Raw genomic sequence first — 25,444 nt, 5'->3', positions numbered from 1 at the left:
GGTGCAATTCTTTTCGATTTTTCCTCGATGGCGGCCGAACCACGTGACCTATGACATCATAATTATCTTGAAAAAATTATACAGCTAGAGTTGCACCTATGATGAAAATTTACTGTCAATTGAACCAACGGTTGCAGAGAAAATCATATTTATTCTGTGCGGACAAAAACAAACAAACAAATGAAAAATCGGTCAGAGACCGAGGACTTGTCGGAATGTACTTTTTTATTATTATTATTTTTCTAAACTAATTTATTCCTAGATTATGCTCAAGAAATTAACGTGATCAGATGAAGTTTTGTACTTGTCGAATTATGACGTCATAATGGAGGTACCTATGACATCATCATTGACATTTTATTCCCCATGGAGAGTTCTTTACAATGAGCCATATCTCAATTTTTTCTTTTCAGCACTTTCGGAGATATAGAGGTGCAAAGTTTTTTCGGTTTTCCAAGATGGTGGCCGAACCACGTGACTGATGGCGTCATCATTTTTTTTTCTAAACTAATTTATGCCAACATGGCGCTCAAGAAATTGCATCTTGATTGGATGAAGTTTTGTACTTGTCGAATTATGATGTCATAATGGAGGCCTTGGGCCGAGACAGTTAAACATTTGGGCACAGTCTATTCCAGGGCAAGGCAAATATGTGTGTAAAGTATGGCGATGCTATGTGCAATGATGTAGACGTAGTACTGCGCACAAACAGACAGACAGACAGACAAACCAACCAACCAACATACTTGCCAGAATCTATACCGGCAAGTGACAAACAAACAAACAAACAAACAGACAGACACAAATGCAATACCCTCTCCTCAGCCGAGGGTAACAAGCATGTCAGCTCGGGGGCTTGCTGTCAAATACATGATGTGCGTTAGGCCACTCGAGAAAGCATTGCAGGTCATGGTCATGGCTCTGGCTTGCCTTGAGGGAAGCTTCTCCTTACAATGCTGCTCAGATGTACCTGGAGTAACTCCTGCCAATTTTTCCAAGGCATTGGCACACACAGTGGAAAGGCTATCACCCACTGCGGAAGTGCACTCTCACTTGTTCCGTGACCTCTTGTCAGTTCTCTTGACGTTTTAATGGATCTTGTTAGGACCTGTTAAATTGGCATGTCTAACCACACACCAGACCAAATTTAATCACTTTGGCGGATGGTAACGAAACCTCTTGTTATGAGCTGCTTGTAGTTAGTTCTCCACAGGCATCTTAGAATTCAGTTCTAACATAAGCTGGAAGTAGAGGTGGGCTGATTTGGCATAAACGACACATCCCAAAGCATGAAGATGTGGCAACATTTCATTACACAAATGGAGATGAAACTCCCAGTCTCCTGTCCTCTCAGCTCAGACAAATAAGCACATGATGCCATCCTGCACAAAAATATTGTATCCACAGTTCGCAGTTCGACCAATAGCTTTGGCATGTGCACATAACTGTTGAAGAAGTCCGCTTAGTTGTGAAAATGCGTTACTTTGTAGTGCGTCGTTGGGAGATTGGTCACCAGCCAGAAGACCTTGATAAATTCCACGCATTTCATTCTTATCTACTTCATCAGGTGTGTCGCATGCTTCAAGCAGGATGGTGGCAAGTGCTTCTTGAGTTCGAAAAAAGGACACGACTACGCATGGCCAGTTATCATGTGTCCCACAGAGCCCAAATATCATTATATGAGTTATGAGCAATGCAATGGAAAAGACAACAAGAAACTTAATTATCTGAAAAAGATGTCTTATTTTGAGCCAGTACAATACATGTCAATAGATTATGCTTTTATTTTGTTATTTGGATGCATGTATACACAAAATCCGGATTCTGGTATGAATGCTATGTGTTAATGTGTAGTAAATACGTAATATACATATGTCGGTGACAGATTCAATGTCCACCCAGATGAAAGAGTAACAGAATTTATTAAAGAACCAATCACGATCGTGGAGACTGTTGAGAAAATCAGGACTCAAAGGTGCCTGAAGGATTCTCAAACACTCTAAAATAACTCAGCAATGCAAGTCATATACAGTAAGGCAAGACATTCGTCATAGCTTTTCCAGGAAATGTTGAGCAAATTTCGGAGAAAAAAGCAGTGGAATAACTGCCCCCTCCTGTCCTATCTCCAGAACTGCCAAGAGAAACTTACTTAAAGGACATCTCCCACTCATGATAGTATCCAGGCCGAATTCCAACTTGTTATTCTCATGCATTCCAAGGTGATTTCGTTTCTCTTTAGTGACCTGGCTTCAACTGGTTTTAGGCCATGCTCTTTCTGCAAAGTAAAATGAGAGCATATATGTTTACACAAGACATAATTTGAATGAAGCAAAACACAATTAAAAGATACAATCCCCACAGCCCCTCCTCTTGTCTCTGTTGAGACAATGTATCAAAGAGACAACTTGTTAATTTAGTCAATTTGTCACTTTGTCAAAGAGACAATTTAGTGTCAGCATGCAGGCATTTCTTCATACTCCGCAGTCCATCTTCTTAACGCCCGTTCGTGCCCAGTTCGCGTTCGCGCCTGTATCCTTACGCACATAAGCACAAGGGCTTTCATTAGTGCCTCCAAATTACTACCCCGATTACCACCGCAAGTGCGGTCAACAACCACTTAACAATCATGCCTGTCCATCCTTTGAACCAATCTGCAATCCATCTGACATTCCAAGAGTTTTCACGCGAGACGCGATCAATAGTCAGCGCGTGACTAGTAGGGTGGTCCAAAAAACATCGATCTCTCCGATTTTGATGCTCTACTGGATTATTGTTAGAAATGGTCTAAAACATTCACCCACCAAATATTTTCGCTCAATTCCATCTAGAAACTCATACACACTTCAATTGAAATATGGCGAGAACAATCCAATAGCAACCTAGGTGGAAAAAGTACATGCACTATTGTACTAAGCCATTTTGTGGTGCATGACTTTTTGCATGCACCTGTGAGTGTGACTGTGAAATCATCATGGTCGAAACATGTTTGACAATGCTTGAAACATGTTTGAAACATGTTCATACATGTCTGACTCATGTTTCGACCATGAGGACTTCACAGGGGTATGTACATTGTACCATCAATGACATTATTTAGGAAAAAAATATTTCTAAAGTCTTTGTAAGCCTCTCAACATGGACGATTTTCATTAAAATTGACCAAAATGGCAAATTTATATGTTGAGTGTGTATGAGTTTATAGATGACTCAGATGCAAAATATTTTTTGGGTGAATGATTTAGACCATTTCTAACAATAATCCAATAGAGCATCAAAATCCAGATAAAAAAGTGATTTTTTTTGCATTTTTGGACCACCCTAGTGACTAGTCTTTCTTAGTCTTGCTATCGCAGCTGACACGCCCTTGGATGGATCTGGTATGTACGCGCAACACTTACCTTATATTACCCCGCATACCCCTCCTTTCTCTGCCAATAGCATATCCAAAGCTACCTGATTCTGCATTACCATTGTGCGCATGTGAACTACTGTATCCAATAATTAATTATGGGCTGTAGCGGTGTCGTTAGCTACCTTTTCCAAAGCTAAGGCCAACTTATCTATCCGGAAGCTATTCATAGCGGAATTAATTAATAAATTAATTCAATTAATTATTCATAGCGGAAGAACCTGCTCCCGGGAAGAAAAACGCTAGCACCTTTTCCCATCCCGTTCCATGTAACTTAGTCATTCTGTCTTCATTCCAAATCGCTCTCTTGCCTCGCCTATTTAGAGGCTTTGCATCTAGATCGTCTAGTATCTAGACATCCGGGAGTACTGATCCTAGATAACATGTGCCACCCCAATTATCTGGTAAGTAGGGGTACGCTTTATCGTCGCATATGAACATGATCCCATGGGGTGGGATCAGGTGAGTGGATAGACACTGAATTCCCATTGTTACCCCATTGGCCTTACTAACCCCCCTAGAGAATGTTATGGCCGTTACGTTGTGGGTGTACTTATCATGTAGTACCACTCGTAGAGTAATCCCGTTTTCCCCTTTCTCATTTTTCTGGGAAGAGTGTATACGCATTCCGATTTGCCCATGCGTAAATGTCCAGAGCCCTGGAGGCAGACTACCCCTTCCTGTGGTTTAACCCAAATGGGGGAGGGCCTATCAGCCACATGAGCAGCCAATGAAGGGCGATAATTAAATGGTCGGTTACAGCCTTGTTGTTATTAACACCCTCTCTTTCCAAAGTGGTAACCAAACATAGGGAACGATGGGCTCTGAGCAGAGATTGTTAAGGGACAAGGGTAATACTATCATTAATTTGTATCCCAGCAGTGCTAGTTTGGGGGAATTTCATGCATGACCAGCACTGAGTCCTGTTCTGAATTGTTGCCACCTCTACCATTGTATCATTGTTGTTGTTCTGTTGAATTGTTGCCATTGTTGCCTCTTGCTACTTTCCAATATGTGCTCTCATCATTTCTCACCCGAGCCTCGTCTCGGGGGTATGGTCTAACTGTAATTTCGAGGTTTGCAATGTCGCCATACGTCTTTCCCCATTTTGTCCATGCTCTACACCTGAGCTTCATAAACATACCTTCCTCTAAATGTGTGCGTGTCTGTAGCCTTAAATCGGGTTTTCCCCATTTGTATCCCAGCACTCGCTTCGTTGTGGTGTCGTATCGCCCCCCTCCTCCTGGCCTACGAACCTTTTGCAATACCTGTCTCCATTCACTTCCATTCAATGTCTCCTCCCAAATCACAAATCTCCATGCCCAATTCGTGCTTTCATTAAAACATGGTAGTGATATCTCCTGCCCCATTACTACGGTGAGGTTTCGTGTTTCCCAGATACCCCATTGTGCGCTACCAATAGATACTGCTGCTATCAGTAGCATTATTCCTGGGGCTGAGAACATCATTACTGTGTTGTAGTGTCTGGTGCTTTGATGGCCAACTTACAGTGCATGGCATGGATCCAGGAAGGCTTACCATTGCAGAAGACTGCGGTTGGTGTAGTCAACAATACCTGGAAAGGCCCCGTCCACCTTGGTTCTAGGGCGTCTTGCGGGTGAAGGGTGGTCTTCAGCTTGGAAGTCGTGGATGGCGTAGTCTGTTGGTTCGGGCACAATCTCTTGGATCAAACAACTGCACAAAAATTGTTGCATCCCACAGAAACCATTATTCCAACGATTATTTTAAACAAACCAATTTTCTCTAATCCACCCGGCCCCCGCCCGGGTCCGCTTTCAGCATATCATGCAGCTGTTCCCTGCACCTGTTTCGGCCTCTGGCCCAATAGTTGCCCAATATCTACTATGAATCCCAATATCTACTACAATCCCAATATCTATATAATAGTAACCCAATATCCCAATAATATCAATATCCCAATATCTACCAATATCTTATATGACCTAGAATGACACTCGGTGGTTGGCCACATCACTCAATGGTGAAGAATCACTTCAACAAAAATTAAATAATTCTCACATCCGAATCCAATCGTCTGTCCCTGTGAAACACTTGCACTGCACTTGCACACTTGCACTTGCAAACACTTGCAAACATTTGCACTGGTCCTCCCATCAATCATGATCATCAATCATTGCCTTGAAACCACCATTAACCTCCCTTATTTATATATTTATTTATTGTAAATAAAACAAAAAAAATAACCTGGTCCGTTTATCAAAAACAAAAATAGTTCTCATATGTATTACTGTCGTCATGACTCACTGTTTGTCTGAGTGCAGGTGTCCTGTTTATTCCCTCCTGGTTTAGTATGTCTAGAGGTGCCTCTGTTGACAATGTGATGCATGTATCAGATGGGTTTACCTCCATCGAACCGCGATGCCACAACCACAACCACGGCACCCATGACATCATTGTCAACATCCAGGCCACAACATAATCAGAGATCCGCAACATCCTGGCTGATTAACATTTCCACACTCGCCACCCAGCGTTCTTCACAATGACATTGCACACCACAACATAACTGCCTGGCGCAAGCAGCACCACCACCCTTTAAGGTCAAATTCCATCCACTACTCACACCACCGGATCTTCTTCCAGACTCGTCCTCACCCCTCCTCATTTCACAGCCCTTCTTGGGGGGCAAGGGGGCATGCTCCACCATGAAGCCCGATTTCTACTTGGTGCGCACCTCCTGCACTGAACACCCCACGCATCACTCCAACTCGGCCCCCAAATGCCACATGACCAAAAACCTCAACCTCTGACACTGTCCGCAACGCAAGCCGCCGCGCCCCGCAACAGCACCTCCATAATCGGCAAGTTCTGATATCCCACAATACACTTGGGCACACACCCTCTCCAAGCCATGACCTTTCACAAGCATGCCTTCTCCACAAAGCACCTCGGTACATACGTTCCTGCATCTTTATTCACATAGTACATACGCACCCACGCCGGTTGAACAACGGCTCCGGAGGGCGACTCGGCGTCTACGCTGCCGCACCCCCCACGCTACCCCACGTCTACGCCCACGTCTACGCCCCCCACGCCATCTACGTCTACGTCTACGTATACGTCTACCCTCACGTCTACGCTGCCGCTCCACGCACTCTGCAATATTTCCTGTATTAATTACTTCAGGTACCGGCCGCTACTTAGCCTAACCCGGGCAAGCATGGTTCTCCCATCTGTACAGTAGCGGTATGTTAATAATTCTGTATTATCGCATGCTCTTTACAATCTTCACAGCGCGCATGACACGTATTCGCAACCATAAACTAAAGCCATTGTCAGGTGCACTAGAACACGGCATCTCCGAGATGTATTACGTACCCATAACCACACCACGCTTCTTGCGTCTCCCTGCACCCTCCCAAATGTCATCCATTTAACATGAATAACCCAGAGCTCAATCATAAACATCGGTACAGATGAGAAACTCCACTGCACACTGTACTTAGCGCTTCGTATGGAGCACAGGATAAAATTCAAAGCATACTGTAACAGAAGCTTTCCGGTTGGCACCGGAAATCTGTTTATTTTCCAGGGTCCCCCAGAACAACCAACAAAACAAAAACAACAACAACAACAACAAATTGCAGAAATCAATATTCTCTTTAAACTTTGCATCAAGTCGCCCAGTTCTATTATTATTATTTCTTATTATTTTCTATTATTAATAGACAACTCTTGTATGGTGCTGTTCTCTATTGCGTTCTCATCTTGTGTAATACTGCGCATTGTTATTTGCATATTCTGTATCTATTATCTTATTCTAATATCTACCATCGCTTTCTTTGTCTTGCAGATTGATTGTTCATCGTTGTTGCTAATAAACCTGCATTCAATTGATACATTCTTGTTTATGAACAATCAACTCATCTGAAGATGCCTGCTGCAGTCTGCCCCTTCCCGAGCTGTGTCTACGTTACTGACAGCACTGACAATGCCGTTGCTGCTATCCAGCTCTCCATCCACGCCATGACTCACACGTCCATTGCACCAGCCAAACCGGACAAAGTCAGCCGTCCTCGTATCCAAACCGGCGGTACCAGCGAAGATTGGCAATATTTCACCAGAAGATGGGATGGTTACAAGGCAGCGACCCAGATAATCGGCAATGATGTTCGCGTTCAACTCCTTGAATGTTGTGATGATAACCTACGACGTGACCTCCACCGCAGCAACCCACGCATTGAAATCAAGGACGAGGCAGCTATACTACAAGCCATTCGATCCCTTGCTGTCCGAGAGGAGAATACCATGGTGTCCCGCGTAAACCTCCACAACATGCGACAGGACCGAGAAGAACCAATTCGTACCTACGCAGCCCGTCTGGCTGGTCAAGCTGAGATCTGCAAGTTTTCTGTTGTATGCTCATGCAATCCCCCTACTGATGTCAACTACACCAAGGACATGGTTCGCGATGTCCTATGTCGGGGACTCGCCGATCAAGATATACAACAGGACATTCTCGGCGATCAAAATCAGAACATGAGCTTGGACGAAGTTCTCATTTTCGTCGAGGCCAAGGAAGCAGGGAAGCGTTCCCAGAATGCCTTGCTCGATAGTGAAGGCGCTCATGGCGCAAGCCAATACAAAAACAAGAACAAAAGAGCCCTGATCACTACCGACAAGCAGGCGGCCATTTGTAGTTATTGCGGCAAAACTGGTCATGGCAAACAGCCGAACATCGACCAAAGGCGTCAATTCTGCAATGCCTACGGGAAAACATGCAGTAAATGCGCCACTCGCGGCCATTTTGCACATGTCTGCCGGGGAGGCACGAAAAAGGCGGACAACAAACCTACGGACAAATCAATGGATGCTCATGATGTGGAAGAAAGCAGCCAGGTCCACGATCTCCTCTGCTCTGTCACGGAACGAGAAACGGCCATTTGGAAGCCGCAAATTAAAAGGGCCATGGCCACCTCGTCAACTCCACTACACCTCGACCACCATATATTTGACCACCTCTCTGGCTGGACCAAGAAGAAGTCTCAACCACAGCCGTACATAAAACTCATAGCACGGATCGATAAGGAAGCTTATGACCATTTCGGCCAGCCACTGTCATCCCGACCAAAATCGGCCAGGCTCCAGGCCATGGCCGACACTGGCTGTCAAAGCTGCCTCACAGGACTTAATATTTTCCACAAACTCGGGCTGCGTAATGAAGACCTGTTACCTGTCAACCTGAAGATGAATGCTGTTAACAGTGGAAGGGTCCGGATTATCGGCGCCATGCTCCTACACCTGTCTGGTCGCACAGCCAATGGCGACATTATTGAAACCCGACAAATCTGCTACATCTCACCTGACACACGGAACATGTATCTCAGTCGTGAAGCATGCGTCGATCTAGGCCTCGTGTCTAGTAGCTTCCCAACCATTGGCGAATCCAACACAGTTGGTGCTGCAGTGGCAGCAGTTATCGATGCAAATTGTAACTGCCCGGAAAGATCGCTTCCCCCTACACTGCCTACATCTATCCCATTTCCGGCCACTGACGAGAACCGAGAGAGGCTGGAGAAATGGCTACTGGAGTACTACAAAAGCAGCACATTCAATGTCTGCGAACACCAGCCACTACCCCACATGGAAGGTCCGCCTCTCACACTGATGGTTGACCCCGAGGCAACACCAAAAGCGGTGCACACCCCAGTGCCTGTCCCCTTACACTGGCAGGCAGAAGTCAAGGCTGGTATCGATCGCGACATCAGGTTAGGGGTTCTGGAACCGGTGCCAATTGGTGAACCAGTGACATGGTGCAGCAGAATGGTCGTCTGTCCAAAGAAGGATGGGACCCCACGGAGGACAGTTGATCTGCAACCACTGAATGCGCACTGCACACGTGAGACCCACCACACCCAGTCACCCTTCCATCAAGCAATGGCGGTGCCACATAACACCAAAAAGACGGTAACAGACGCCTGGAATGGCTATCACAGCGTTCCAATCAGAGAATGTGACCGCCATCTGACAACGTTCATCACACCATGGGGCCGATACCGTTACTGCACCACTCCCCAAGGTTACATCGCTTCAGGTGATGGATACTCCAGACGATTTGACGAAATTGTATCGGACTTCAAAAACAAGTCCAAATGTATTGATGATACCATCATGTGGAGCGACACATTGGAAGAGAGCTTTTTTCAGACATGCAACTGGCTCGACCTGTGCGGCCGTAATGGGATTACGCAAAATCCGACGAAATTCCATTTTGGTCAGGACACGGTCGAATTCGCTGGATTCGAGATCACCATGGACAGTGTACGACCATGCCAAAGGTATCTCCAAGCGATACAGGACTTCCCCACACCAAAAACAATTACTGACATTCGCTCCTGGTTTGGGCTAGTCAATCAGGTAACATACTGCTTCAGCATGACCGAGAGGATGCGACCTTTTCGGGACCTCCTAAAACCATGCACCCCCTTCTACTGGGATGCAACACTACAATCCCTATTCGAAGAATCAAAACGACTCATCATATCTGAAGTCGCAAATGGGGTCCGGATCTTTGACAAGGAACGGACAACATGTCTCGCAACTGACTGGTCGAAGGATGGGATTGGCTTCTGGCTCCTCCAAAAACACTGCAGATGCCCTGGTGAAACCCCACAGTGCTGCCCCGATGGCTGGAAAATCACCCTTGCTGGAGGCCGCTTCACCCATGCAGCGGAGTTGCGCTATGCTCCGATAGAGGGTGAAGCTCTAGCAGTGGCGGACAGCCTGGAAAAAGTAAAGTATTTTGTGTTGGGATGCAAGAACCTGATTATTGCCGTCGATCACAAGCCCTTAATCAAGCTTCTTGGTGACAGACGATTAGAGGACATCCATAACACGCGGCTTGCCAACTTGAAAGAAAGGACCCTAGCATATCGTTTCCGAATTATCCACATCCCGGGAAAACGACACTGCGTACCAGATGCGATTTCACGACATCCGTCGGGTGCCAGACCATCGGAACGACTGCCACTGGTGGATGACATTTCCTCCATTATGGATGTGGCCACATCGACTACACTAAGACAGCACACCTTGACTGGGCTGTGGACCACAGATGACGACACTGGCATGGAAATGGCTATTTCTATGGCAGCCATCAAGACACTCGATTCTGTGCGGTCCGTCACTTGGGACGATGTTCGGGACGAAACAGCAAGTGACACTCAGATGCTGCAGTTACTCAATTCTATTGAGCAGGGTCTACCTGCCAGTCGGGACGATTTCCCTGTGTCCATTTTGGAATACTTTCCCTTCCGTGAACACCTCTACACTATTGATGGCATAGTGGTCTACAAGGGGAGGATTATCATCCCACCGAAGCTACGGAAGCTTGTCCTTGAGAATCTTCATGCTGCTCACCAAGGAGTCACGGCTATGACCACCCGGGCCAGCAGCTCGATCTTTTGGCCTGGAATCACTCCCCAGATTCATGAGATGCGCAATCGCTGCTCACACTGCAATCGGATGGCCCCATCGCAACCAAGCGCTCCACCTACAGCCTCAGCTGAACCTGCCTACCCTTTCCAGTACGTTTGTTCAGATTACTTTCATCACAAGGGTCGGAGTTATTTGGTCACCGTTGATCGTTACTCTAATTGGCCAATCATTCAGCTGACAACTGGCGGGGCACAAGGCCTAGTGAAATGTCTGCGGTCGAACTTCGCCACTTATGGTATCCCCGACGAATTGGCATCTGACTGTGGGCCAGAATTCACGGCACATGACACCCAAGACTTCTTGCGTCGGTGGGGCGTTAACCATCGGTTGTCATCCACTGCCTTCCCACACAGCAACTGTCGTGCCGAGATCGCAGTCAAAACATCGAAAAGAATGATCACCGATAACACTGGTTCCAATGGTGAACTAGACACTGATCGGTTCCAACGTGCAATACTCCAGTACCGGAATGCACCGGATCAGGACACTAGGTTGTCTCCAGCCATGATCATCTTCAAGAGGCCAGTCAAGGACTTCATACCCATCATCCCAGGCAGATACTTGCCATCGGACACCTGGCGGGAAACACGCAACAATCGTGAGGAAGCTTTGCGCATTCGGCATGCCAGGGAGATCGAAAGACTCTCTGAACACACGACAAAACTACCTCCACTGGCCGTCGGGGACCATGTCCGGATCCAGAACCAGACCGGCCTGGAACCACGAAAATGGGACCGGACCGGAACCGTGATTGAGGTAAAACAATTCGATCAATACGTTGTCAAGGTGGATGGCTCCGGAAGAATCACTCTCCGGAATCGTAAGTTCCTGCGACGTTTTACGCCTTTCAGCATGACAACTCCCACTACGACTGGCAAAAGTGGCATGCTGCCAACCGTTATGCCAAGTGTTATGCCAATCGTACCGAAATACTTAATGTCTGGTACCCAACCCATCGCCGCTCCAAGAGTCTGTCTCAATCCTGTTACCACTCCCCAGAAGGGTGAACCCCAACATGTCATTGCGCCGGGCTTACCATCACAGACACTCCGCTCCACCACCGCGATGACACCACCCACGAGAGTCGCTAACCAACCACATGTGCAGACCACCGCCACACCTCCACGGTCACTGCCTATTTCTGCCCCCTTGACGGTTCGGGTGATGATGGACCAGCTGGAGGGGACTCCGGCGTCGGACAGGGCGATAGTGAACCACCCACCGGAGACTCCCACAATGGACCAGGAAATTACGAACTGCCCTCAGAGGACTCCGACGATTGATCGGGTGGTGACGGGCCGCCCGAAGCGGATTATCAAATCACCAGCCCGATTCAATTCAGAAGAATATCAATTATAAACTCATGTGATCCTTTTTCTCGGTCTCCAGTTTCGTTCTATTCTGTGTCACAATTGAACGTTTTTGGGAAAGGGAGATAGACAACTCTTGTATGGTGCTGTTCTCTATTGCGTTCTCATCTTGTGTAATACTGCGCATTGTTATTTGCATATTCTGTATCTATTATCTTATTCTAATATCTACCATCGCTTTCTTTGTCTTGCAGATTGATTGTTCATCGTTGTTGCTAATAAACCTGCATTCAATTGATACATTCTTGTTTAATTAAAGCAATTTCCGACACGTGACCCGAAACACAATCCAATTATATCAATCAATACAATTTACAATTCATCAACCTCCCTGGGACAGTCGATCCACGCTCGACCAACAGATGTGGCGAGTTTTAACGGAAACCCGATCATATCTCGTTGTCGTTCTTATCCCAATGTAATGGAGAGGTCGAACCGACTTCACTTAATAAAACTTATTCATTAATTATCACAATACAGTGCTCGAGATTAATTTGACGACCGCTCGATACTGCGATCAATTGTGCCTTAATCCAATGGACACCATCAGGATGTCGACCCTCGGATAGACGTTAAAGCCGGCATCTCGACTTCGTTGGTATCCGTCACAGATCCCAAGTTGTCCCTCTTATAGGGTAGGTGAGCTATCTCCGGCGCCCTGGTACAGATTGCAGCTTTCTGCCATAATTCTGCCGTTTCTGGTACAAATGTGTGGAGGACAACAGAGGAAACTGCATCACCGGCACAGCTCCATTCTTACCATCGTAATTTTACCTTAGATTTCCTCTGTTCACAAATTACGTACACAATTTCAGTTTCAACCAACAATATTTTTCCTTTTGTCCCGATTTAAGTCCCTGTCATGTCGTTAAATAATATCCAGTGGGTTGACCCAGCCTATCATCTTTTAAATTAATTTTGACTTTTACTCCCATGCTAAATCTGGAGAGCTGTTAATGTGGGGATAGAATTAAATACATGTTTTAAAAACCTGTCTACACACGCTCTCCATACAGGCTCACTTTCGCCTGCCATTTTCCACAAGCAGACTGAATAAACATTGAATCTCAAAAAAATCCAAACTGACACCATCTATTTCTTAGCCCCAAATTTACTCAATTTAATTTTTACTTTTACATCATTCCATAACATCATATAATATCATTCCATCATACCCAATTTGGTCAGAATCTCATCACTAGTTCGCAAATTATCGCAACAGGATATCTGACCCTTGACCTCTGACCCAAAAATGCAATCAATGACATCCCACGTGACATAACATCATCATTAGGGTGAGCTGCCTCAGAGATATACTCATCCAATACACACATACAATACACAAGTAGCCAGTACTCATCGACATTGCATAATTTATGCAGGCAATACAAGAAGTCCTTGATCAATCATACATGATATGCTGACATGATGACAATATGACGATACACGATACATGACACACACCTCACAGGAAGAGTAAATCGACCAAGCACATACGTCCATAAGTCGGCCAATCACACACATCAATGACACATCATTGCAAGCACACACATCCACACCAGGTGTGTGGCACGTCATCTAAGTCGTCACCTACTGCGCACACAACGCCTATCCGACCTCCAACATGTCTCCGACAACATACATTACAGCATAAATTCATGCACACCTGTCTCTTTGTACAATCTTGTCCAACAATCCTCATCCATTCATGTTCCTCTCGCACCATTCAAAGGAATGGGGGTTTGAGGACGGGGTGACAGGAATGGGGGGATTTGGAGGGGGGGGGGGGTAGGAATCCTACTACATTAGCAGTATTCGTCGCTTCACTGCTTCGTATCCTGTGCTTTATCTCAATGGAGTTTCAGCACTATCCTGACCCAGGTCTCTATCTGACTTGACCTTGTAGTTGCCACTACTACTCCTGCCAGGCTAGCCTGTTTCGCCGCTGCCTGCCTCTTCATCACTTCCTCTTTCCACCACCCGTACACTTTCCAATAGTCGGGTGGGAAGGTTCTCTTGTCTAGAGCTTCCTGACTTGACCTTGTAGTTGCCACTACCCTACCAAGCCTACCTGGTAGCTGCCCTTCATCCTTCCTTCTGGCCATTTTCCTCGGGTCTCTCCGTTAGCTCAGCCTATGCTTTCCCTGGTAATGCAACGGCATACCCCATCCTATCTCTAGGCTGTCCTTCCTGGGATGTTCATGGTCTACAGGCGTCGCCCTGCATCCGCCTGGCCTCACGTTCCCCCCTCCGTGCTAACTGTGACCCTACTCTTGGTAGACCAATAAATTCGTTACTCCGGGCAAACGCCCGTACTTACAGTTTGTTTGTGGCCCAAGCTCAGGCGGCGAAGGAGGGACGGACCAAAACCAGGGTGAAGGGCGGAGCAGGTAATTTGGGATAGCTTCAGCGCAAAGGCTCACCTCAATCAAATCGGGTGCTGGCCAGCCTCTCCTCTCGGTCCCTCCCCTCCTCTCCAGCTCTGAGTTGGACCCCACTCCTGGTACCAAATGTCGGTGACAGATTCAATGTCCACCCAGATGAAAGAGTAACAGAATTTATTAAAGAACGAATCACGATCGCAGAGACTGTTGAGAAAATCAGGACTCAAAGGTGCCTGAAGGATTCTCAAACACTCCAAAATAACTCAGCAAAGCAAGTCTTATATACAGTAAGGCAAGACATTCGTCATAGCTTCTCCCAGAAATGTTGAGCAAACTTCGGAGAAAAGTCCTCTTGTCCTATCTCCAGAACTGCTAAGAGAAACTTACTTGAAGGACATCTCCCACTCATGATAGTATCCAGGCCGAATTCCAACGTGTTATTCTCATGCATTCCAAGGTGTTTTCGTTTCTCTTTAGTAACCTGGCTTGAACTGGTTTTAGGCCATGCTCTTTCTGCAAAGTAAAATGAGAGCATATATGTTTAACCAAGACATAATTTGAATGAAGCAAAACACAATTAAAAGAGACAATCCCCCCCCCCCCCCCCCCCCACACACACACACACACACACATACATACATACATATATATATATATATATAGATATTGTTGCGGATATGGGATTTGGCCTCCATCCATATCCGCTTGTAAATATTCCCCTATTTCCCCAATACTCCCCAACTATCCCCAATCCCCCATTCCCTAGTCCCATTGTCTGTAAACAACACTCTGTAGCCCCGACCTTCCCCTTTTTTCCCCCATTAAATGTCGTGCCCAGGTTCACCACATCTCACATAGACAACTATAGGACATCTTGCTAGTTATTCTTAGTCTATGTCAGTTAAGGACTCGTTTCCATTAATTCTGACTCTTCGTTGCACCAGAATGTGATTGTATGGCACCAGTAGTAAGTTTAGGACCTCCCCATACTTCCCCGGCATCTCTTCCCCATGAAACAACAACACCAACAACAACAACAGCGGCGCGGGGAGTGCGCGTCCTCACTCCGGCTTGGTTAGCCGCCATTGACCATGTGCTCCGACGGGGTTACCACTCAGGGGCTGACTGTCAGCTCCTCGTCAAGGGCGGAGCCCGGTAACCCCCCGCACCCAATAAGAAGCGGCGGAGCTAACGAGCCGAGGGCGTGTCACTCCCCGCTGGACAAGCGCAGGAAGACGGGGGTGACGTCAGATGCGCCTCAGCTTGGACAAAGAAGGACGCCACCTCCGAGCGCTGAGACACCTCCCGCCTCTCTGGACCGGACCGAGTCGATTCTGCCCCTGAGCCAAGGTGCACCTTGAGCCATCGACTGCCTGCCCTCCCTTGCCATCAATCCCTGTGTGAGTCAGTCTTGTCCCGTTTGTCTGTGGTCTGTCGGGAATTAAGATAAGACCGTGTATAAGTGCCCACCTTTCTGTGCTGTACCTCTTGTGCCGTCTAATCTAAACGTTCTGCAAACCCATATTATAACCTCCTCCGGAGGTATTGAGAACTGTACCCCTGGTGTCGTGTCATTTAACCCAGCCGTTGTGTCCTTTCCTTCATTGATTTAGCATAGCGCGATTCGGCCAACGTTCGAGTGAAATCGGGTAACTTGTGCGAACACGGCGGCCATTCCGCTCGGCCCAGCATAACATCTTAATAAGTCGTGTCCGTAACAATTGTTGTCAGGAGTTGGATTCGGACCTGGGACTAAATTTGTTAGGCCCAAATTTTGGAACACCAATTGTACTATTAGAGTAACAATTGGTGTCGGGAAGTGGGATCGGTCCCGGAGCGCGTTTCACGCGCTCGAAATTATAACGGCGAAATTTGATTGTGTTTTACAAAAAAAATAAAAACCCGAATTTTGAAAGTCGCGCTATGGCAGATCAAGACGGCTGGGTTCCGGTAGAGGAGAGTGAGGCAGGGTCGATCCAGGACCAAATTGAGGGACATGAGGAGAGCGAAGCAGTGAGGGTAGCAGGGTCGCAAAATGGCGTCGTCGCGCACGAGGTTGCGGGCGCGCAAAATGGCGCCTCGCACATAGCTACGGCGGCCGCACCCGCTGCACAAGTGGGAGGGATGGCCCAAATGCAGGCCCTCATGGAGCAATTTATGGCGCAAATGCAGGCGTCCCTCAACCTGCAGAAGGACGATATGAGGGCTAATAGTGAGCAAATGAGGGCTGATAGTGAGCGATTGGGTGAGCGATTGGAGGGCCAAATGGGGGGCCAGATCGGAGGGTTAGGGAGTAGAATAGAGGGATTAGACAATAGATTAGGGGAAATACAGGAGGGGTTAATGGGGGTAGAAAACAGAATGGCCGCTCAAGAGAATCAAATGGAAGGGATGCAAAAGGGGTTAGAGGGGTTAGAAAACAGTATGGAAGGCAAATTGAGGGACATGAGGGACCAAGCGGAAAGGGAAGTTAAACAAATGGGGCAGCAGATAGAGGGGGTCAGAATGGGGGTAGAAACTAAACTGGATGCTCACAGGGAGGAAATGGAGCAGATGAGGGTGGCATCTGGGCAGGAGATGCAAGTGATGGGAGAAGAGATCAGAAGAGGTGTGAGTGAGGAGGTCGGAGGAGTGCGCGAGGAGGTGAGGCACTGTAAGGGGCGCATGGAGAAGGAGGTGAGAAAGGGGACTGTAAAATTGCAAGGGGGTATAGAGGAGTTGACGCTGGGAGTAGAACAACTGACAGTGGGACAAAAGGAGTTGGGGGCCAGGTAAAGAAGAACACAGCGGTAATAGAGGGTTTAAAATCGACACAGAAGGAGATGAAAAAGGACGTAGGGGTAATTAAAAAAGAGTGTCAGACGGTACATGAGGACCTGACGAGAAAAATGGACAAGGTGGTAGAGGTGATGGAGGTTAAAGAGCGGGAGGTGCGGGAGCAAATAGAAAAAAATAAAGTGGAGTTAGAGGAAGAACTTAAAGGGGCGCACGAGGAGATGAAGGAGGTGAAGCAGAAATTAGAAGAAGTGGAAGAAGGGGTGAGCGAAATTAAGAAGCGACGGAGAGAGGATAAGAAAGAGATAAAGGAGGAAGTAAAAGAATTGGTCCAAAGTCTGTGTTCGGATCGTGATGATGTGCTCATTAACCGGATGAGGGATTCGCAGGTGATGGAGGAGAAGTGAAGAGAAAGAGGACCCGGTGTAAGTGGTGACCAATATGGTCGTGCGTATGATGCGCCAGGTGATTTAATAAGCTTGGGGGTCGAGATAGACCCGGATGTTCGTGAGAGGCCAAGAGTGAGGTGTATGGCTGGTCCGGAGGGTATGGAACAAGAGGTGCGAGGTGTGGGTGAGCAAGGTTGTGGTGGTATGGAATGGGTAGCGGGTTGCGGAAGTGTGACCCATGCATCGACACCAACAGGGGTAGTTTTTAGAGGGACAGGGGAGGCACGAGAGCCCCTTGGGGGTAATGTACTGTGGGGGCCCGGCCGGTTCGGCCCCGCGCTGACCCCGCAAGGGGCGACGCACGGGGTCCGGCAGGCGGGCAACGACTCACATACGAGGTGGTCCCACAAGGTCCCACTCGCGCCGTATGACGGTGGGTAAGGGTGGCATCCCTGCCACCCTTCCCATGTGGGGGCAAAGGAGCTATAGTTTATGGGGTGTATGGCAGTGAAAACTAGCCCGGGTGGGTTAGGTTATATTGATAGGGCCCTAGAAGATGACATTAGGTAACGTTAAGATTAGTTAGTGACTGATACCTGTAGTGGGGACGCAGGTAGTTTAGTGTGGATGATAATGACGAGGGAGCGCAATAGTTTAAAGGGACGACTGGGAAGCGCAAGTTTCAGAGGGGAGTAGTTAGATGAGATGATGCCGTGTGGTTGAGAATTGAACAGGTGTGATTGCACAGGTGTGCAACTGGACAGGTGTGTGGAGCAGTGTGTGAGTAGTGAGTGTTGTGGATCAGCGCGAATGCGCTTGGGGAGAGAAGGGTGCAGGTGGCACCAGGTGTGAGAGCACAGGTGTGCAAGTACAGGTGTGTGGAGAGAGTTGGAGCAAGTGGTACGGAGTGGTGTGCATGGTGCGAAGGTGTGAATGGGGGAAGAGTGGACCCCCATCACGGATACCCGGGGCGGGTAGTGTAAGTGTTAGGTAGAGGGTATAGGTAAATTGTGGTTGGATATTGGCATTTGTGGTGCGGTTGCAGAATGGTATTGTGGATGGGTGCATTAGTGTTGTGGAAATGGCTGGGCGTGTAGCCTGTTAGTGTGTGTAGTTGGTTGGGCACTCCACCACTGTGAGGATGTCGGCCAGGTGAGGCCGCAGGTGGGCTCTGGGAGCCGTTAGTGTCAGTGGGGCCCGAGGATCCGGAGGACGGACCCGGGTAGCCCAGTGCCAGAGAGGGCACCGCGTGGGGAGAGCGCCAGAGGGCCTTCCCCAGGTAGTTAGGTTAGGGTAAGGAGCAGGTAAGCTCGGAGGCAACTGCAGTGGTGGAGGTGTGCAGGTGGGTAGACCTGCTGGGAGAGCTACACGTCGCGGCCCAGAAATTGTGCGAGGGCACCGGGAGATGAATCGGGGGAGTGAGACCCCAAATTGAAAAGCACCACAGTTTGGTCAATGGGAATTGGTTTTTAGAACCCATAGTGCAAGAGGGCCAATGGTTTGGCAGGAGAAAGACCCCGGGTAATGTAAAGTTGTTAAAGTCATTTAGGAAATAGTTAGGATTGATGAACCTGTCGCACCATACGCAGCCACTTACCTGTGGTGATAATGATGACTCCACACCTGTGTTTTCTTTGTTTTGTGTTGCAGGAAGTGAGAATTGCTGTGTGGATTGGTGAGACGCATCACGACGTGGATGAGACATTGGGGTGATTCCATCTCTCCCTCCTTAGGAGGGACTGATGATGAATTGGTGATGGCAAATTTTGATGTTGAGTTGGAGATGGCAAATTGTGATGAGAGTTGGAAATGGCAAATTTGATTGGTTAGGAGGGAGAGAAGACGAATTTGGTTTATGGGAGGAACGGGGAAGACAGTAGGGACGTTTGTTGATTTGTAAAGTAGATGTTTATGGGTAGTGTTGTGTTGTGTGGATACAGTAAGGGGTAAGGGAGGGGCAATGTAGGTTACCTGGTGGGGGGGGGGGGCGTACGGTAGGAACGTACCTGTCTCACCTGGTTCCCATGTGCCCCGAGTGTGCATTACCTTGTATTGCGTGCACTTTTGCGCCCTTACCACCTTACTCACTTGTCTTCTTCTTTTGTCTCCCACCTCCGAGGATCTGGCTTTGGGGCAGAGAGAGAGGAGAGAGAGGTGCTGGCTCCGCAGTTGTGGGCCTGTACTTTCGCTGCTTGCTGCCTGGATCGATACACCATATGGACCGCAATGTTTGTGGCCGCCCAACATGGACCGCAGTTCTTTTGCGGGCAAGCACCACCCGTTGATGGACCTATGGGTCAACGTGGCACCTATGCCATACAGGTGAACCACTTTTAGTTGGCCCCCTGATGGCCACAATAAAGAAATGGACGCGGTTGGCGCCTTTCTTTATTTTTGAAAGAAGCCAGAAGGCCAAGTGCACCACATGAAGGCAAGACCAGCGGCAGAACATCGGCCGGCTGCGACACCACCGGTGATTATTGAACACTTTATTGGTGCACCGGATGGTGCTGACTGTGTTATGGGGTGGTGCTGTTGGTGCTTGGATGGGGTGCTCTGCACGTTATTAAAGGCCGTAGGGCCACAGAGCACTCGTGGGTTGGTGTATCGATGCTGGCATGCATGCTCTCTCTATGCATAACATCTGCATGTGTTCCTCCAAAAACAGGTCCTGGATCGTAGTGTAAATATCAGTGTAGTCTTGTGTAAATAATGCTCCCTACCGGCTGTATGTTTAGTTTGAGGATTCTTTCCGCGATTCGGTTATCCTGTGGGTGTGTTTCTGTGAGGAGAAGGGTGCAACGTCGCAGGGGGACATATTTACTCATTTGTGAACATCTGTAAAACTGTCGCACTCAGGGTAGAGTTAATAGTAGAGGGAACTACATCTGAGTGCCACACTAAAGTAGGTAAAAATTTATCGGGTCGGGACGCCCCGAGGTAGAGAAGGGTGCAATGTTGCGGATATGGGATTTGGCCTCCATCCATATCCGCTTGTAAATATTCCCCTATTTCCCCAATACTCCCCAACTATCCCCAATCCCCCATTCCCTAGTCCCATTGTCTGTAAACAACACTCTGTAGCCCCGACCTTCCCCTTTTTTCCCCCATTAAATGTCGTGCCCAGGTTCACCGCATCTCACGTAGACAACTATAGGACATCTTGCTAGTTATTCTTAGTCTATGTCAGTTAAGGACTCGTTTCCATTAATTCTGACTCTTCGTTGCACCAGAATGTGATTGTATGGCACCAGTAGTAAGTTTAGGACCTCCCCATACTTCCCCGCATCTCTTCCCCATGAAACAACAACACCAACAACAACAACAGCGGCGCGGGGAGTGCGCGTCCTCACTCCGGCTTGGTTCGCCGCCATTGACCATGTGCTCCGACGGGGTTACCACTCAGGGGCTGACTGTCAGCTCCTCGTCAAGGGCGGAGCCCGGTAACCCCCCGCACCCAATAAGAAGCGGCAGACCGATTCCATCTGGGGCGGAGCTAACGAGCCGAGGGCGTGTCACTCCCCGCTGGACAAGCGCAGGAAGATGGGGGTGACGTCAGATGCGCCTCAGCTTGGACAAAGAAGGACGCCACCTCCGAGCGCTGAGACACCTCCCGCCTCTCTGGACCGGACCGAGTCGATTCTGCCCCTGAGCCAAGGTGCACCTTGAGCCATCGACTGCCTGCCCTCCCTTGCCATCAATCCCTGTGTGAGTCAGTCTTGTCCCGTTTGTCTGTGGTCTGTCGGGAATAAGATAAGACCGTGTATAAGTGCCCACCTTTCTGTGCTGTACCTCTTGTGCCGTGTAATCTAAACGTTCTGCAAACCCATATTATAACCTCCTCCGGAGGTCTTGAGAACTGTACCCCTGGTGTCGTGTCATTTAACCCAGCCGTTGTGTCCTTTCCTTCATTGATTTAGCATAGCGCGATTCGGCCAACGTTCGAGTGAAATCGGGTAACTTGTGCGAACACGGCGGCCATTCCGCTCGGCCCAGCATAACATCTTAATAAGTCGTGTCCGTAACAATATATATATATATATATATATATATATATATATATATATATATATATATATATATATATATATATATATATATATATATTGTTGCGAATATGGAATTTGGCCTCCATATCCGCTTGTAAATATTCCCCTATTTTCTCCAATACTCCCCAACTTTCCCCAATCCCCCATTCCCTAGTCCCATTGCATGTAAATAACAATCAGTAGAGCCGACCTTCCCCTTATTCCCCCATTAAATGTCGTGCCCAGGTCCACCGCACCACACGTAGACAACTTTCGGACATCTTCCTAGTTATTCTTAGTCTATGTCAGTTAAGGCCTCGTTTCCATTAATTATGACTCTTCGTTGCACCAGAATGTGATTATATGGCACCAGTAGTGAGTTTAGGACCTTTCCCATACCTCCTCCCATCTTCTTCCCCGTCTACAACAACAGAGGGGCACGGCGCTGCGCGGGGGGGAGTGTGCGTCCTCCCACCGGCTCGGTTCGCCGCCATCGACAATGCGCTCCAGACGATGCGCTCCAGACCATGCGCTCCACGGGGTTACCACGAAGGGGCTCCTTTTCAGCTCCTCGTCAAGGGCGGAGCCTGGTAAACCCCCCGCACGCACCCAATGAGAAGCAACGTGCCGATTCCACGAGGCGGAGCTAACGAGCCGAGGGCGTGTCACTCCCCGCCGGATATACGCGGCCACGCGCCGGATGTGACGTCAGATTCGCCCCCAGCTGGAGAAGGAAGGACCTGCGAGCGCTGAAACAGATGCGCCTGAGTTTGGAGAGGCCTGAGAAAGAACGTCACCTCTGAGCGCTGCGACGAGACCTCCCCGCATCTCTGGACCGAACCGTGTACCCTGCTTTGAGCCAAGAGTGCACCAGCACCTTGAGCCATCGATACCCGCTTTCCTGCCATCAACCCCCGTGTGAGTCAGCCGTTGTCCCGTTTGTCTGTCGTCTGTCCGGGGTTAATATAAGATTGTGTCTAAGTGCTTGTCTTTCTATGTTGTACCTCTCGTCCCTGTAATCTGACCTTCCGTAACGAATATAATCTCCTCCGGAGGTCTTGAGAACCGTATCCTTGGTGTCGTCATTTTATAACCCAGCCGGGTGTCTTCTTTTTCTTATTGAGCCAGCGTAACGCGACTTCGTCAACGTCGAGTATAGTCGGGTAATTTGTGCGGACACGACGGCCATTCCGCTCGGCCCACTTTAACATCAAAGTCGTGTCTGTAACAATTGGTGTCGAGGAGTGAGATTCGGACCCGGGACTAAATTAGTTAGGCCCAAATTTTGGGAGGGAAAATCGGTTCGGAGCGCGTACTGCGCTCGACAAAATCGAGCCGGAGCGCGGTCCCGCGGTTACTGCGCTCGCCGAAATTATAACGAAAAAAAAAAAAAATTGGGATTTGTTTTACGAAACTCGAATTTTGCAAGTCGCGCTATGGCGGATCAAGACGGCTGGGGTCCGGTAGGGGAGAGTGAAGCAGGGTCGGTCCAGGACCAAATTGAGGGACATGAGGGACAGGAGGAGAGCGAAGCAGTGAGGGCGGCAGGGTCGCAAAATAGCGTTGTCACGCCCGCGGCAGCGCCCCTGGTGGATTCGAACCTTTTCCTCCTGCAAATGAGGGCCCTTATGGAACAAATGGTGGGAATGAGGGCTGATAGTGAGCGATTGGAGGGCCAAATGGGGGTAATGAGGGACGAAGCGAGGGCTCAGAGTGAGCAATTGGGGGTAATGAGAGACGAAGCGAGGGGTACCGGTGAGGGGTTAGACAACGGGATAAAAGAGGTGAAACATGGGTTAACGGGGGTAGAAAATAGAATGGCTGCCCAGGAGAATCAGATAGAGGGAGTGAAAAATGGGTTAGAGGGGTTAGAAAACAGTATGGAAGGCAAATTGAGGGACATGAGGGACCAAGCGGAAAGGGAAGTTAAACAAATGGAGCAGCAGATAGAGGGGGTCAGAATGGGGGTAGAAACCAAACTGGATGCTCACAGGGAGGAAATGGAGCAGATGAGGGTGGCATCTGGGCAGGAGATGCAAGTGATGGGAGAGGAGATCAGAAGAGGAGTGAGTGAGGAGGTCGGAGGAGTGCGCGAGGAGGTGAGGCACTGTAAGGAGCGCATGGAGAAGTAGGTGAGAAAGGGGACTGTAAAGTTACAAGGGGGCATAGAGGACCTGACGCAGGAGGTGGAGCAGCTGACGGTGGGACAAACGGAGTTAGTGGAGCAGGTTCAAAGGAACACTGCGGTATTAGGAGGTTTAAAAGCGACACAAAACGACATAAAAAACGACTTGATAGCGACAAAGAGGGAATGTCAGATGGTACGTGAGGGACTGACAACGAGGTTGGACGAGGTGATAGAGGTAATGGAGACGAAGGACCGGCAGGTGAGGACGCACCTGGAAACGGTCAAGGTAGCCTTAGAGGATGAGCTTGAGGAGACGTACCGGGGAATGAAAGAGGTGAAGCAGAAACTAGAAGAAGTGGAAGAAGGGGTGAGCGAAATTAAGAAGCGACGGAGAGAGGATAAGAAAGAGATAAAGGAGGAAGTAAAAGAATTGGTCCAAAGTCTGTGTTTGGATCGTGATGATGTGCTCATTAACCGGATGAGGGATTCGCAGGTGATGGAGGAGAAGCGAAGAGGAAGAGGACCCGGTGTAAGTGGTGACCAATATGGTCGTGCGTATGATGCGCCAGGGGATTTAATAAGCTTGGGGGTCGAGATAGACCCGGGTGTTCGTGAGAGGCCGTTGGTGAAGTGTGCGACAGGTCTGGTGTGCGAAAAAGGAGGTGTGCAAGAAAGTCCGACTCTGGGGTGTGTGAGGAAAAAGTGCGTGCCAAGGAGTGAGGGTGCTGGCGAAAGTGAGTCGGTCGTAGCGTGTGTGCGAGGGAGCACATGGAAGCGCGGTGTGGTGAGTGTTACAGAGGGTGTGACGGGAGAGTGTGTGCAGGAGTGTGCGCGAGAAAGGTGTGTGACGGACAGGTGCATGAGGGAAGAGCGCGCTGTCAGAAGTAAGGAAGAGTGTCCACCTGTGGTGAGTGTTACAGAGGGTGTGACGGGAGAGTGTGCGCGAGAAAGGTGTGTGACGGACAGGTGCATGGGGAAAGAGTGCGCTGTCAAGAGTAAGGGTGAGTGCGCTGTCAGGAATGGAGGTGAAAGTAGTGAGAGTGACATGGAGCGTGAGTTAGTTGTGACAGGTGAGCGAGGATGTACACCTGGGATGGAAGGATGCACACCTGGAATGGTAGAGCGTGAGTGGGAATGCACGCTGGAGTTGGTGGTGAGGCACGTGGTTGGGTGTGCGAATGAGGGCACACCTGTGATTGTCACAGAGGAGGTGACCGAGGAGGGGGTGCGAAGCGGTGTGTTGGTGAGGGGTGCGAGCAACGAATGTGTGCCAAAGTGTTCGGTGGTCAGGTGTGTGACCAAGGCTGTGAGTGGAATGGGTGTACCTGGGTGTGTAAGGAAAGGTACGAGGAGCATGGGCACGGCGGGATGTGTGAGCAAGGAACGGGCTGCGGGGTGTAAGCGTCCAGGTGAAGCATCGACGTTAGACGGGGTAGAGTTTAGAACGACTTATAGCCGAGTCGGGCCCTCGGTGCGTGCTGG

General features: G+C 48.7%; 1 long non-coding RNA gene across 4 annotated transcripts; it reads right to left on the bottom strand.

Moving 5' to 3' along the window:
* Positions 1 to 1,766: 1,766 nt before the first annotated feature.
* On the bottom strand, positions 1,767 to 14,880 carry LOC137435249 (uncharacterized). Of its 4 annotated transcripts, none has more exons than XR_010986027.2 (2): positions 14,682 to 14,880; positions 1,767 to 5,104 (listed from the first exon to the last, which is right to left on the bottom strand). It is a non-coding gene; the product is annotated as an uncharacterized LOC137435249 (long non-coding RNA). The 4 variants fall into 4 exon arrangements; XR_010986029.2 differs by lacking the exon at positions 14,682 to 14,880 and adding an exon at positions 14,579 to 14,673; XR_010986026.2 differs by lacking the exon at positions 14,682 to 14,880 and adding an exon at positions 6,770 to 7,163.
* Between the last annotated feature and the right edge of the window lie 10,564 nt (positions 14,881 to 25,444).

This window comes from Myxine glutinosa, chromosome 9, assembly GCF_964187855.1.
Source record: "Myxine glutinosa chromosome 9, kmMyxGlut1.1, whole genome shotgun sequence".
Taxonomy (NCBI): domain Eukaryota; kingdom Metazoa; phylum Chordata; class Myxini; order Myxiniformes; family Myxinidae; genus Myxine; species Myxine glutinosa.
Note: the sequence above shows the minus strand (reverse complement) of the source record. Positions and strands in the feature narration are given on the sequence as shown.